The sequence below is a fragment of the Phacochoerus africanus genome, chromosome 5 (genome assembly GCF_016906955.1).
Source record: "Phacochoerus africanus isolate WHEZ1 chromosome 5, ROS_Pafr_v1, whole genome shotgun sequence".
In the NCBI taxonomy this organism is placed as follows: Eukaryota; Metazoa; Chordata; class Mammalia; order Artiodactyla; family Suidae; genus Phacochoerus; species Phacochoerus africanus.
The window spans coordinates 14,174,141-14,188,070 of record NC_062548.1 but is presented as its reverse complement, the minus strand read 5'-3'; positions in this window follow the sequence as shown (position 1 = coordinate 14,188,070).

The window sequence follows — 13,930 nt, the reverse complement described above, 5'->3', positions numbered from 1 at the left end:
ACTTCTTTCCATAGGGAGGTAGGTGTGGTTCTGTAACACTTGCCCATTTTTAAAGAAGTCCTTAAAAAAGAGAGGCAGAGATGGGAAATGGGCTAAAACCCCCTCGCCCTGAAGTTTACCTGTGGAAACCAGGGTCGCCCTGATCCCGAAATGCAACTGATTGATAACTTTGCATATTCATTCATTCCTAATGCTGGTGTTAGAACCAGCAGTGCCATTCAGATGCGTCAGCTCCCCAGCCCCAGACCAAGAGCGGGCTTCTTGGAAATCGCTGGCATCACAGAGATGTGGCCTAGGAAGCACTGCGAGAGCGGCTAATTCTTTGATGCGCCACTAGAGCGGCAAGTGGGATCCCAGCAATCTGTACACTTGGCCTCTGTTCCCCTGGATGCACGCAGGCATGCCTGTCATTTATGTGTTATGCTTTTGGCTTTCGCTGGGGGAACAACACAAGACCTGGCTGGGAGCAGAACATCGCTGCACAGTTTTCTGTAAAGCAACATTCTTCTCAGTTCAGGGCACTTGCTTTTGATGATATTATTTCACCGGGATCCTAACTGGTCACTGGCCTTGATTCTGCCCCCCTCCACCTCTGCCCTCCGTTTTCCACCCTGAGTACTCATTCTAATATGCATATTTCATCACGTCAGTCCTGATGATTATGACGCTGCAGCAGCTCTCCCTTGGTTACAGAATAAATTGCAGAATGCATTCTGCCGCTTATCCCACAAGGTCCTCCATGGCCTGCTCCTGGCCCTGGACTCCCCCTCACACTCTGGGCTCCAGTAAGACCTGCCCTGTTCTCCCTCCCTCTGCTGCCTCCAGCTGCTCAGCCTCTGGTCCCCCCTGCTTTGCCTAATACCTATTCTGCTTCGAAGCTGGACTCATTGTGGAAATTATCCCTTCTCCCTCTGCCCCCCAAACTTTCCAGGCTGGGTTACATGCTGCTCCGTGCGCCTCATAAACCCCCACCCAGACCTGTTCCCTGCTGTGTATCACACACTCGTCTGTCAACATGTGCGTCTCCCTCCAGGCGGTGGGTACCAGGCAGGCCAGTTCACTCTGCAGCCTTGGTTCCCCATTGTCGAGGACAGGCCTGGCATTTAGTGGACTTGCAATAAGGGTTGGAACAAAGAAGCCTCCAACCCTCTTCTGTGCCACAAATATGTGCCTCCTTGTCCCACTGCTGGAGTCACCTCCCAAGGAAAGTATTGTTTGTCCCTTTTGGGGAGTCAAGGATCTTGGCGCTCACAATGGCGAACCCACTAATTACTGCTCTGACTACAGTCCCAGAAGTGACATGCTGCTCAACAGGAGAATGAAGAAGGGGAGGTTTGTGGTGGGCCTGTGTCAGCAGTGCCCCCATTTTCCTTTGGGATAGTACCTTTCGCTTTCTGAAGATGCAGTCAAGCCAGGAGGCTCTGGAGGCTCCATCCTCCAGATTCAGTGTCCCTCATCCCCCCAGGGTGGAGAAAGGTTAGACACCTGATCTAAGATCAGCTTACGGGAGCATTTATCCTGGGACCTTAGACTCTTGAAAGGAAAAGAGGAAGAAATGGTCAGAGCCCAAGTGGCCTCTGAGCTGATGTGGGGGAAGGGAGGAATGGAGACATGAGGTACATGAGTACATTTTTCTGTTTATAATAGAAAACCCCCAGATAACTGAAGGTTTACATGAGATAAAGATAGATTTCTCTCTCCTATAAAACAAGTCTAAGAATAAGCTGCCCATGAATTATAAGGCCATTACAAGAAGATGTCAGAGACTAAGACTCTTCCTACTCCATATTCCTATCCTCAAGATCACAAGATAGCTGCTAGAGCACTGGTCCTCACATAAATGTTCCAGAAACAAGATGCAGGAAGTAGAAGGAAAGAGGAAATGCCTCCTTTTTAAAAATAGGCGTGTCCTAGAAGTTTCACACTATTTTTTTTTTTATCTTATTGACCAGAACTTAGTTATATCTCCATGTAGCTGCAAGGGGGTTTATGGAATGTGCTTTTTCAAGTGACTGACAGCATTGCTAGCACAGAATCAGGATTTTGTCATTAAAGAAGAGGGTGATATATATTAGGAGTTAACTAGTAGCATCTCTACATTATTTGTTATTATTGTTTTGAGAGAAGCCAAGTATCCAAGAATTGTTTGAAGATAACTTTGAAATCTGTTTATTTACTTGGCTCATGACTGAGCAGGGGTAATGATAGTAGCAGTAGCAGGTGCAGCGCATATCTTTGCAGGGGCTACCAAGGAACAGGCTCTGTTGAGGGCCTTTGTGTGTGTGCATTATTTCTCTTAAACTTAGCTGACAACCCTGTTATCATCCCCATTATGCAGATGATGAAGCTTATCCATGATCCCACAGTGCCAGGGTTTGGTGTGAAGGCAGACCTGGCTTTACAGTAGAGCAAAAACACTTTAGTTGGTGCAGTGCTCAGAAGTGCTGTCTGCCTGGAGACCAGCAGGCAAGGCCTATAAAGAGAGGAAGCCAGCAGTGGGTCCCTTGTCCTGATGGCTGGGACAGGCTACTTCGTGATCACTTTCTCATGAAATGTGTGATAGACTCATTTCATTTCTGGAGTTATAAAGAAGTAAGAGGTAGGTTTTCTCTGAGAATCACTTTTTGAGGTTTTTTTTTTTTGCTTCACCTCTCAAAATGATGGCTGGTACCCTGTGAACTTAATGATGCCCATTTTGGGAAGGACTCGGGGTGAATAGTCAATAGTTGAGTTATTTCACATTATCAAGAATATAGTACTTTCCTTCTGATGGGAATAAAGTTTCGCTAAGGAAAACTGTGAGGTACATACATGTGTTTTCTGCTGAGAAGAAAGAACCAGTTCACAGTGATCCTGGATAAGTGTCTGTGTGTGTGTATGTGTGTGTGTGTGTGTGTGTGTGTGTTTAAAGGGGGATTGGGGGTAGAACTTACTGAGTTAATGCAGTTTGGAAATGTACTGAATCAAACTGGTTGGAATTGATAGTAATAATTAAAGGGACCCAGCAGCTAAAAGCAAGGTCATGGCTTAGATTTGCCAAGCCAGGCAGAAATGCATTGAAAATCCATATGACAAGAAAGGCAAGTGATAGGGATGAAATGATTCTGATATTGGCAGGTTTCCATTTCTCAGCCTAAGTTACCCAGCTGAGACGTGTGGGCGCCACACAGTGACAGCTGACAAAATAAATGTATTGATGGAATGATGGGCCGGTTCCCTGCTGAGTGACAGAGGGATGCCAGCAAGATTAGAGGTCTATGGCCAATTATCTGAATTGGTCATCATCCAAGCTACTCATCATTTTCACCATTGAACGAGGCTTTCTCCTGCTGTGGCTTTTTAAGGGAAGTTCTTTGAGAACTGGACACAAATCTCCAGTCCATTAATTTTTTACAATGTTAAGGAAGTGCCAGAAAATGCACTTAAGAATAGCATCCTTTACTACAGGGGTGTCATCCATAAGATGTGGGGTTCAGGGGGCTGAGCAGGAAGGGATGTCCCTGTGAGATATAAAGGGGGACCCGGAAGAGTGCCCTATGGCAAGGCAAGCCCAGTACCAGGCACCCAGGAGTCCAGACAGCTCTGGCTTCCTTTCCTGCTGGCAGAGTAAGCAAGAACCATCGACCATGTGGCTTTTCATGGGGTGTGAGAAGAGACTGCCGCCCGGACGTTGAAGGACTGGGGCTTCAGTGAGTGGAGAGAAGAGATGGCAAGTTGACCGTAAGAGAAGCCGGCAGGGTCCTCCTTACAGCCAGCAGAGCTCAGGGCACTGTGTGGGGGCTGAGACCCAGAACAGCTATGAGACCAGGCACAGAAGCCAATGGACGGCCAAGTCTTGACCGCACACCTGCTAAGTTCTCTGTGTCTGTATGTGTTTCCTTCACTTGTTGCTCAAGTAACAGAAACACTATATAACATATGCCACGCTTCTTACTAAAACTGTGTACTAAGAGCAATTTTTTAATAATTCATATGCTCTTTGTAGTACCAGTGAAGATTTATGCTGCCTGGTAGCTAATTACATGGAGGAATTTAACAATATCATGTGGAACTGTGCTGTAAGAGAGCCATCTCTTCATTATATCTAGCATCATTCATTCATTCATTCATTCATCCAGTAGCCATTGAATAAAGTTTCACCTCAGTACGAACATGTGGCACATTCATTTGAGCTGGTTTAAAATTGCAATCTCAGTGTGTCTTGGACATATATGAGCAGGAGGTTCATTGCTTTGCAAAGGGATTTGCCATATGATGTCTCCTTGTTGGAAACTTCCTCGGTGAAATTGGTAGTCCTGTATGCCTGCACACCATGTTACAGGTTTTCAGTGACTTTGCAGAATGCTCAGATGGGTTCCGTGCTAGTCCTCCTAGTGGGAAAGGCAAAGGTCATGGCTTGCATCTCACACATGGGAGAAGGGAACCCCTGAAATGTTAAGTGATGTGCCCAGCCTGGGAAATAGCATGAAATTGAACTCCCAGCCCAACGTTTGATCTATTTTATCTTATAGTTTGTTAGATGAATCTGCTTCAGTCTGGCACCTGACAGTTTACCTTTGCACATGCATTGCTTTGATTATTTTCACAGCCATCATATGATACAAGTCCATTATCCTCCTCCTCTTCCTCCTAAATAATTACCCCCATTTTATCAGGGAGATGATTGAGGCTTGCCGAGGGAAAGATCTTCCAAAGGGAAGCAGTATAAAGCAACACATAATGGATGGAATTAGCTGCAGATGTAATCAATCCCAAGAGCTTTTATCAATGCGTTGCTAAGGAGATAACAGAGACCACCAGACAATCCCATCAGCCCGTCATGTCTTTCAGTCTAACTGGGGTGGCTGGAGTGTGCTCAGGATGGACATGCAGAAGGAAAGCCAGCCTCAACCAAAAGGCTCACTTGCTCACTCCCAGTTTGTCTAAACAAAGACTCTAATAATAGAAAGGCAGTATTTGCATCTAGTTTATACAAAGGAAGCCAGCGAGCAAGAACTTGTTAGAACTGGTGAAGAAGGTGCTCTGTCCGGTGGCAAGAATTCTGGCGGATGACTGATGGATTTCTTCTTAGAGTGAAGGCAGACCCCAGGCTGCCCAAGCGAGTGACTTTGGCTTGAAGATCATCCCAGTCTCTGATCAGATCCAGAGCCCGAGGCGGGAGAGTGGCTTCCCTTGGACCCTTCCCTCTAGGAGAGAGAACGGGATGACTGCTGCTCTGCAGGAAGGCTTTTGTGAAACCCTGTCCCCCTAAAGAACAAGGGACCCCTGGCTTACCTGTTGACCCTGTGCATTTGGTCACCACTTGTTAGGACCTCTGGAAAGCCTGCTAAAATGGAGATTTTTGCCCTCAAATTGAGTCAGACTCTGAACTGTGCCAGCCCTGCCATACACTGTCATTAGAGATGGGTGGACGGTCTGTCACCTGGTTGGCCCTGGATATCTTTTTTGCATAGTGGTTAAGCACGTTGACTCTGGCATAAAGACTTCTCAGTGGGACCTGGGCAAATTATTCCCCATTTATGAACCCCAATTTCCTAACTATAAAAATGAAAACAATGTCTGCCGGGTCGCGGTCTAGTGAAAAGACATAATGCGCTATGTATTTAGCACATGGCACCCAAATTACGCTTCATATTTAAGTAGGCTGAGTCCTCTACATTTCATGTGGCTTCCAACGAATACCTCTACTTCATCAAGAGAGAGGCATCTCTATTAAAACGTCAGTTTTAAATTTCTTATTAAACTTGGCACATTTAAACAGTGGTGGTCTGTCAGCGAGTCTCCGTAAGTGTACATGTCAGAAAGAGTTGCTGGGGACTGAAACACTTCCCCATAGAGTTTCTGATATCCCTAGGGATTTCTTCTCTTCTGTTCCCCAGTCCCCTCAAGGAATGACTTGTGTGGATGAGAGCTGTGATTCATGGGAGCATGCACATGGTGTCACCATCCTCTCAAAGTGTTGGGAGACTTTGACCCTGTTACCCAGTGTCCCATACGGAAGAGTAGGCAGGAAGCTCATCTGGTCATCAAAAGCCACAGGGCCACTGGATGGAGAATTTCTTTGAGGACCAAGAAGGTTAGAAGTGTCCAAATGGTTGAACACGAAGGGGGGTCATTGGGAGATGCAGGCAGAGATGCCTGCCCTGAGTAGTTCTGACCTTCCGTTCTGCCTGTCTTTGGTGGAGAGGTTACTCATGGATAACAAGGGACCTAGGGCCTGACTGGCTCATGAGTCTAAAACCAGAGTCCAGGCACCAGTGCAGGCAGGGCTAGCTCAGTGTGCCTGGTGCAACAGACCCCTAAAATGTTCCTGGGGGAGGATGTGGGAGTCAAAGCCTCAGGCAGTGCTAGAAAAAGAACATACCCAGGAATGGGACAAAAAGCAAGGTCAAAACTGAGTGGGGAGGTGGTTCACGTGGCACCAGGGAATGTGCAAAGCTTTGAGGGCTGGAGATCAAGCTGGATGGAGCCAAGCGGGAGCTGTCCCTGAGACAGGGCTCCAAAGACGTGATCAGGAAGCTACTACATAAGACAAAGCCAAATGCTATAGACTGAGTGTCCTGCCACCCCATATTCATTTGCTGAAGTCTAATCCCCAGTGTGGTGGTATTTGGAGGTGATTAGGTCATGAGGGTGGAGCCCTCATGAATGGGATTTGTGCCCTTGTAAAAGGGACCCCAGAGAGCCCCCGCCTTCTTCCACCATGTAAGGCCTTAGTGAGAAGACAGTCCTCTGGGAACCAGGACACATGCCCTCCCAGCTTCTGGAACTGCGAGACATAAATAAATGGCTGTTGTTCATAAGCCACCCACTCTGTGGCGATTTTTTTACAGTGGGCCAGACTGACCGAGACGCCAGAGGAATTCACAAGATTCCAAACAGTTGGCTGCCTTCTTCCTTTCTGGCAAGATGGATTCCCCTGAATACCTTCAAGATACCAAGCGCCTTCTGGCAGGAGGCCGTCCCTGGGGGAAGGCGAGCTCTGATGTCAGCGAGTGTGTGTCCTTGTCTCCACCCTCCTGGCTTACTCTCAGACCCTCCCAGCAGCTCTGTTCTTTCTTCCCGTGACCATCAGTAGCCAGGTGGCCTCCAAGGAGAGCTGAGCCCAGGCCTCACTCCACGGCTGTGGCAGGTATAAAAGGGGGCTCAGGCTGGTCTAGTGTGTGCTGCTCAGCATCCAGGTGCAGTCAGAGGAGAGAGGGAAGGCAGGATGGATGTGCCGGCTGGTGGAAATTATTATGGGGAGAGGATGATCGAAATTATTATGGGGAGAAGGTGGTGAGCACAGGACCAGGAGGATGGAAAATTAGAAAATAACAAACTAAATGTGGCATCAGTATGCAAAAATGGGGGTGTGCCTGGTGGAGGAAATTACAGGTCTATCAGTTTAATATTCATCGTGTATAGGAGAATGCAGCGTCCTTATTGTACGCAGGAATGTAATTCAGTCAAGGAGTTGGACTAAAATTGGCTGCAGGAGAGGCTTGGGAGTTAAGGCAGCTCCCGAGGTGCCGTCCACCCGAGCGTGGTACCCAGAGCCCGTGCACCAACCTCTCACCATCCTGGGCATGGGAGCCGGCCTCTCACTGAGCACACATTTCCTTCCTTTCTCTGCCTGTTCTCGTCTTCCTCTAACACACAAGCCCAGTTGTTCTCCAGGCTATTTGAGGACAGAGGTACATGAAAAGCACAGATTCAGGCTTTCAGGGGGAGAAAAGTGCCTGTTTTTGTCACTGGAAAGAGAGAAATCCCATGAATGAGTCATGAGCTACATTCCAGCTCATCAGGGCCCATCTCTGTGCAGTGACGTGACGCTGTAGGAAGTTGTGTTGGGCAGAGCAGACCCTGATGCTGGGGCTCAGAGGCACATTGCAGAAGGAGGAGGCGGCATTTTGCAGTTGGAGGCTCCCACGTCTACTTTACGGGCCCTGGACAAATCACACCTCTGTCCAAGAGCGGTAAAGGACCCCAGAGACTTGGTTAACCTGGCTCCCTTCTGGTCAGCATCTGTTTCCTGCGGTTCCTCCACATCCCTGGCTACATTTCCCCTGCTTCTAGAGGCTGAGGTCTGCAATACCTGACCTGACTCTCATTTTTTTTTGTCTCTTTTTTTTTCTTTTGCCCTGCCCATAGCATATGGAGGTTCCCAGGCTAGGGGTCAAATCAGAGCTACAGCTGCCAGCCTACACCACAGCCACGGCCATGCCAGACCTGAGCCGCGTCTGCGACCAATACCACCGCTCACGGCAACGCCGGATCCTTAACCCACTGAGCGAGGCCAGGGATCAAACCGGCAACTTCATGGTTCCTAGTCGGATTCGTTTCTGCTGCACCATGACGGGAACTCCCTGACTCTCATCTTTGAGAGTGTTTATATTGTTCAATGCTGCAGCCAATTGCATGAAGTTAGGCTGCATTAAGTCGTGGAGTTTACAGTTCCATCTACGGTTTGCTGCTGCTCATCCCCTAGTCTTCTGTTGCACAACTCCCCACTCGGGGCTTGCCCCATGCCACGTCCTGATTGAGGGACTGGAGATTCCGGATTAAGTTCTGCACTCCTCAGGTAAAGTGGGGGAGACAGGTAACCAAGGACTTAGGTGCTGAGGGGCAAGGCCACGGTGTAGCTGACATGGCCCAGGGCTCACTACCTGCCCCACGCATGCGTGCGTGCTAAGCATCTTACATATATTGTCACTGTCAATCCTCGCAAGAACCCATCAGGCAGCGACAGGTATTCCCATTTTACAGATGAGGAAAGTGAGACTCAGAAAGGCGAAGACCTTGCTCAGAGCCTGGGAGAGCTGGGACATGAGCCCCATCCTGTAGATTCCAGGGTGCTATGCTCAGTGGCTTTTATTCCTACCTCACTGGTTTTGCTGGCTTCTCCTCTCTCCTCCAGTCCTGCTTTCACTTAGGGCTGTGAATTGGATGTTTCCAATGCCTGGAACAGAAGCTCTTCCAGATTTCTTCCAGATTTCCTGCATGCCTAGCTCTTCACTTGCGTTAATGTTTTGCTCAAATGTCACCTTTTTTGTTGGTGTCCTGGTCCTAGCCCCAGCACTCCTAATCCATCAGTCCCTATTTTATTTTATATAACACATATCACCTTCCTGTAGTGTTTACCCAGTTATTACTTATATTCAGTTAATGTCTTTCTTAACTGGCATGTAAACTCCGCAAGGGCAGGGATTTTTGGCTTTTCTCTCTCTCTCTTTTTTTTTTCCTCTTTTTGTCTTTTCTAGGGCTACTCCCATGCCATATGGAGGTTCCCAGGCTAGGGGTCAAATCGGAGCCGTAGCCATCAGTCTACGCCAGAGGCATAGCAACGCAGGATACGAGCCGCGTCTGGACCTACACCACAGCTCACGGCAACGCCGGATCCTCAACCCACTGAGCAAGGCCAGGGATCAAACCTGCAACCCCATGGTTCCTAATCGGATTCGTTAACCACTGAGCCATGACGAGAACTCCTTGGCCTCTTCTTATTCACAATTGTATTCTAGGCATTTACAGCCAATGCCTGGTATACAGTAGGTACTCAACAAATGCTTACTGATTGAATGAAGGAATTGATGAACACCGTGAAATAAAATAAAGCCCAAATGTTTAATCTACGTGTGAGCACTTGCTCTGTTTCCTCCAAGAACTAAATCTTTATTGTGCTGTTGTTGGGAAACTTGGCTTCCTTGCAAAATGCTTGGCCCGATGCTGGCTGCCTGCTCACCACCAGGACACACATTCGGCCAATTACACCTACCAACTCCGGCGGGTGCCCACGGCCACAGCATCCGGCCTCGATTGGCTGGTGCCGGTGCCATACTGGCGGTCCAGTGTTTTGATACAACCTTTCTAAGCCACTCCAAGAATGGATTCCAGTTTACTAGTTCTGCCTTCCTTCTAGTTGATCAGATCGCTGTGTATATTGTACTCGGTACACCCTGCCCCCCTCTCCCCACCCAACCTCCGGCTCAGCCGCTGGATAAATTTGGTCAAGTTACTGAAACCGTCCATGCCTCACGCTCCTCATCTGTAAACTGGAGATGGCATTTTCACCTTATATGGATGAAGTGAGATAACAAACAAACAGTGCTCAGGGCCGTGCCTGGCATGTATACGCACTCGATAAATGTTAGCGATCAGAATTATCACCTGTGTTCGGCCCAGATGGGGCCTTGGGATCCATGCTTTATTCCGTTCGGCGGGCTGTGGAACTTCCTGGTTGATGTCCTAAGTGAAAATGGATTTCCTCGCCGGGCAGGAACAAAACTGCCATGATTCTTCCTGGGTAATGCCATTAAACAGCCCTCTTGATAGCATTAGCTCAGGGGTGGTTACTGTGCAGTCAATTTTGTACGGGCTTTTAAAGGACCCGGCTCCGGCTCAGTCGTATAATACGTCCTGGTAAATGCCGGCTGTTTTCCTTCTCTCTCCTTCCCTTCAGCCCATCTCAGCCGCTGTATTCCTCTCTCCAGAGGCTCTGCTCTGAAGGAATACCCATTTTGGCCCCCTTGTAGAGGCTTTAAGTAGCAGGGAGCAGGTGGCAGCAGCTACTCCCCTTCCCCCCACCCTGGTGGGTACCACTCTGCATTGGCAGCCTGTTCGCGGTGGAGCGCGCAGCATAAAAAGCTTGCTTTGGAGGTTTTCCCGTGTGATGTTGTCGTTGATTAAATGAGCTAAGGCATGTAAGGCACTTAGAACAGTGCCTGGCAATTGGGAAAAATTACTCCTAAAGGGTTTCTTATGCGTAGTACCATTTAGAAAAATGTCTCGAGGTGATCGACCGTGGATGAGCTAGAAGACAGCTTCTGGTTCCCACAGATCTCCGGAATTCTTATCAAGGGGGATTTCCCTGCAGATCTAGTTTTGGCAGCACCTACGCACACCTGCATCCTGCCAATAAGACCTGCATCCTTCCTCCAGATGGATGCGCCTTAGGGTCAGGGGAGTGGTTTCCCGTCTCCATGTTTGTGATCTCTCTGGGTCCCTGTGTTAGATCCAGAGTCTCCCTCCTCCGCCATCTGGTTGTGGGCAGGGTCCTTTTGCACATGGGAGTGGGCGGTCTCAGTCAAGGTGGTTCCAGGTGGTCTTAGGAACCAGACCTCCTCTCCGTAGCTGTGAGGACTTGGGCAACTACTTAAGCTCCCCACACTGAGTCTTCTCTTCTCTAAAATGGAGATATAGTGCCTCACTCTGTGGGTTAAAGAAATATTAAATAAGATCATCTATGTGCCGAGCTTGAAATATAAATATTATTTCTGTCCCACACACTGTAAAAACTGCTCATTGGCTCCAGGGTTTAAATAGCTCTGGGAGTTCCCATCGTGGCACAGCAGAAACGAATCCAACTAGGAACCATAGGGATGTGGGTTCAATCCCTGGCCTCGCTCAGTGGGTTAAGGATCTGGCGTTGCCGTGAGCTGTGGTGTAGGCCACAGATGCAGCTCAGATCCTGTGTTGCTGTCGCTGTGGTGTAGGCTGGCAGCTGTAGCTCTAATTGAATCCCTAGCCTGGGAACCTCCATATGCCACAGTGTGGCCCCCCAAAACAAAACAAAACAAAACAAAAAAACAAAAAGGTTCTGGATAATCATAAATTTATGTTCAAACTGACCTTCCCGGAGCCACCTACCTAGCTCCCTCCCCTTTCTCTTGCATGTTTCCATGGAAGTGACTTATTTCTCAAACTCACATCACTCACCTGCTTAAAACCTTTATTGCTTTCCTAATCTGCTTTCAAAACCCCTTATAATCTAGACCCGCTCATGTCTCATCCTTCACACACCATCGCTTCCATGGTTTCCGTTCCCCAAACCCATGCTTCCTCCCTGTTGAACCGCTCTGGTTCCCCAGTATGCCTGCTTTTTCATGCTACCCAGCTATTGCCTGTGCTGGTCCCTCTGTCTGGTGTACATTTCTCCATTTAACACCTTTTAACCCCCAAAAAACTTTTGTGCTTTCACTGAAATTAATATAAATGTCTTTCCAGGAGCTCCCATAGTGACTCAGTAGAAATGAATCTGACCAGCATCCATGAGGACGCAGGTTCGATCCCTGGCCTTGCTCAGTGGGTTAAGGATCTGGCGTTGTCCTGAGCTGTGGTGTAGGTCGCAGACACGGCTCGGATGTGGCATTGCTGCGGCTGTTGCATAGGCCAGTGGCTATAGGTCTGATTCGAGCCCTAGCCTGGGAACCTCCATGTGTTGCCAGTGCGGCCCTAAAAAGACAAACAACCAAAAAAAAAAAAAGAAAGAGAGAAAGAAAGTTGTTCCATAGAAGAAGCATATCCTCTTAAGGAGGAAATATGACCTTTCTGGACCTTTCCCAACTCAAGAATAGTTACTCACACCTTCCTGGGTGGCCTTATCTTTAGCTTTTATGCCAGTCTCTATTAGGAAGAGCTATATATTAACAGAAAACTGAATGAAGAGTGGCTTACGTAGAAAAAAAAGTGTATGTTTGGTGTTTCTTCTTTATCAAAACATCCAGGTTTTGGTGGTATCTAATATTGACTTAGGATCTCAGTGTTGTCACCAGGAAGCCAGGACTTTTCTGTCCTTGTATTTTTCCATGCTTTGAGTATTAGCTCTCATTCCCATGCTTGTCACCTCATGGTTGCAAGATGATTGCTACTGCACCAGGCATGGCATCTGTGTTCAATGAAAAAGGTGGGAGTTAGTGCAGCTCTGACCATGTCTGTCCTCTTTATTCTAGCAAGCAAAAGCTATCACACAATATCCCATTAGACATCTGCTGATATTTTGTTGTCCAGAATTGTGTGACTTGCCTACTCCTATCTGCAAAGGAAACTGATAGAATGAGTCTAGAGTTGGGCACATCCCCAACCCAAACCTAAGTGGCATCTGTTAGTAAGAAAAGTGGGAGGAAGGATTGAATATTGGGTAAAGGATAACAACCCCCAGCATCTACCACACATAGTATTAGAATTCTTTTGGTTCCTGTTTGCCTCCTTACTAAACAGTGCGTTCCTTGAAGTCCAGAGCGCAGCTGATTCTCCTCTCTCCAGGACCGACAGTGCCAGGCAGAGAAGGGGTTCATTTAAACATTTATTGAGTAAACAACTACACTCTGCACAAATCCACCAAATCCCATCAGTTTATATACCACATAAAGGCCAGTTTCATTCTTGCTCAGCAAAGAGCCAGGTGTTTGGCTCCATTCACATAATCACTTGTTGTTTTGGCTGCGTGTGGTTGTAGCCAAAGCTTCACAGTGGGGCTTGTGCAATTTTCTCCTGGGGAAGCACGGATATTAAAGTGTCTAGGTTGCCAGTTCCGAGAAGCTGGAATTTGGTTCTGACAATAAAATACTGCAGCGTCTTTCATTCCCAAGAAGCTGCCAGCTGACACAGTAGTGTTATATTAATTTTCTGTTTAATAAAGCATTTTAGAACCTTCAATGTGGGCTGTGTGTGCCTGCCTTGGGGATGGGAGGAACGCGAGGCCACAGTTCACTTAAGGCAGGACGCGCTAGATAAAGGGAATCTAATTGAAGTGTACAGTATGCTTACCATGTAGCTGCTGATAAAACATTACTGCCTTTTTTTTTTCTTTTGCACAGTGCAAAGATAAAATCAGAGCCACTAAATCAAAATCATATTTAACAGTATCCTTTCGTCCAGGGCTGTGTCCCTCTGTGGTTTGTAAGGGTTTGCCCTTTGAAAGGGTAGCCTCGAGAGCTTGTTACCGAAGGGGTTGTAAGGAAGGCATAATTATAGGATCCTCGGAGTCAGGGCTGTTTCAACACAAGTCCTGGCAAGCGGACGGTAAGAATCTCTGATGTGCGTGGAGCCGGAAGTCCAAAGCTTACTTGCTATAACTCCGAATAACCTTAGAATTTAGATGAATGAGTGCATAGAATGCTTCTTGTTGTAACCAGCTAAACCTGATGATGGTTAGGGTAGATATCCAGAT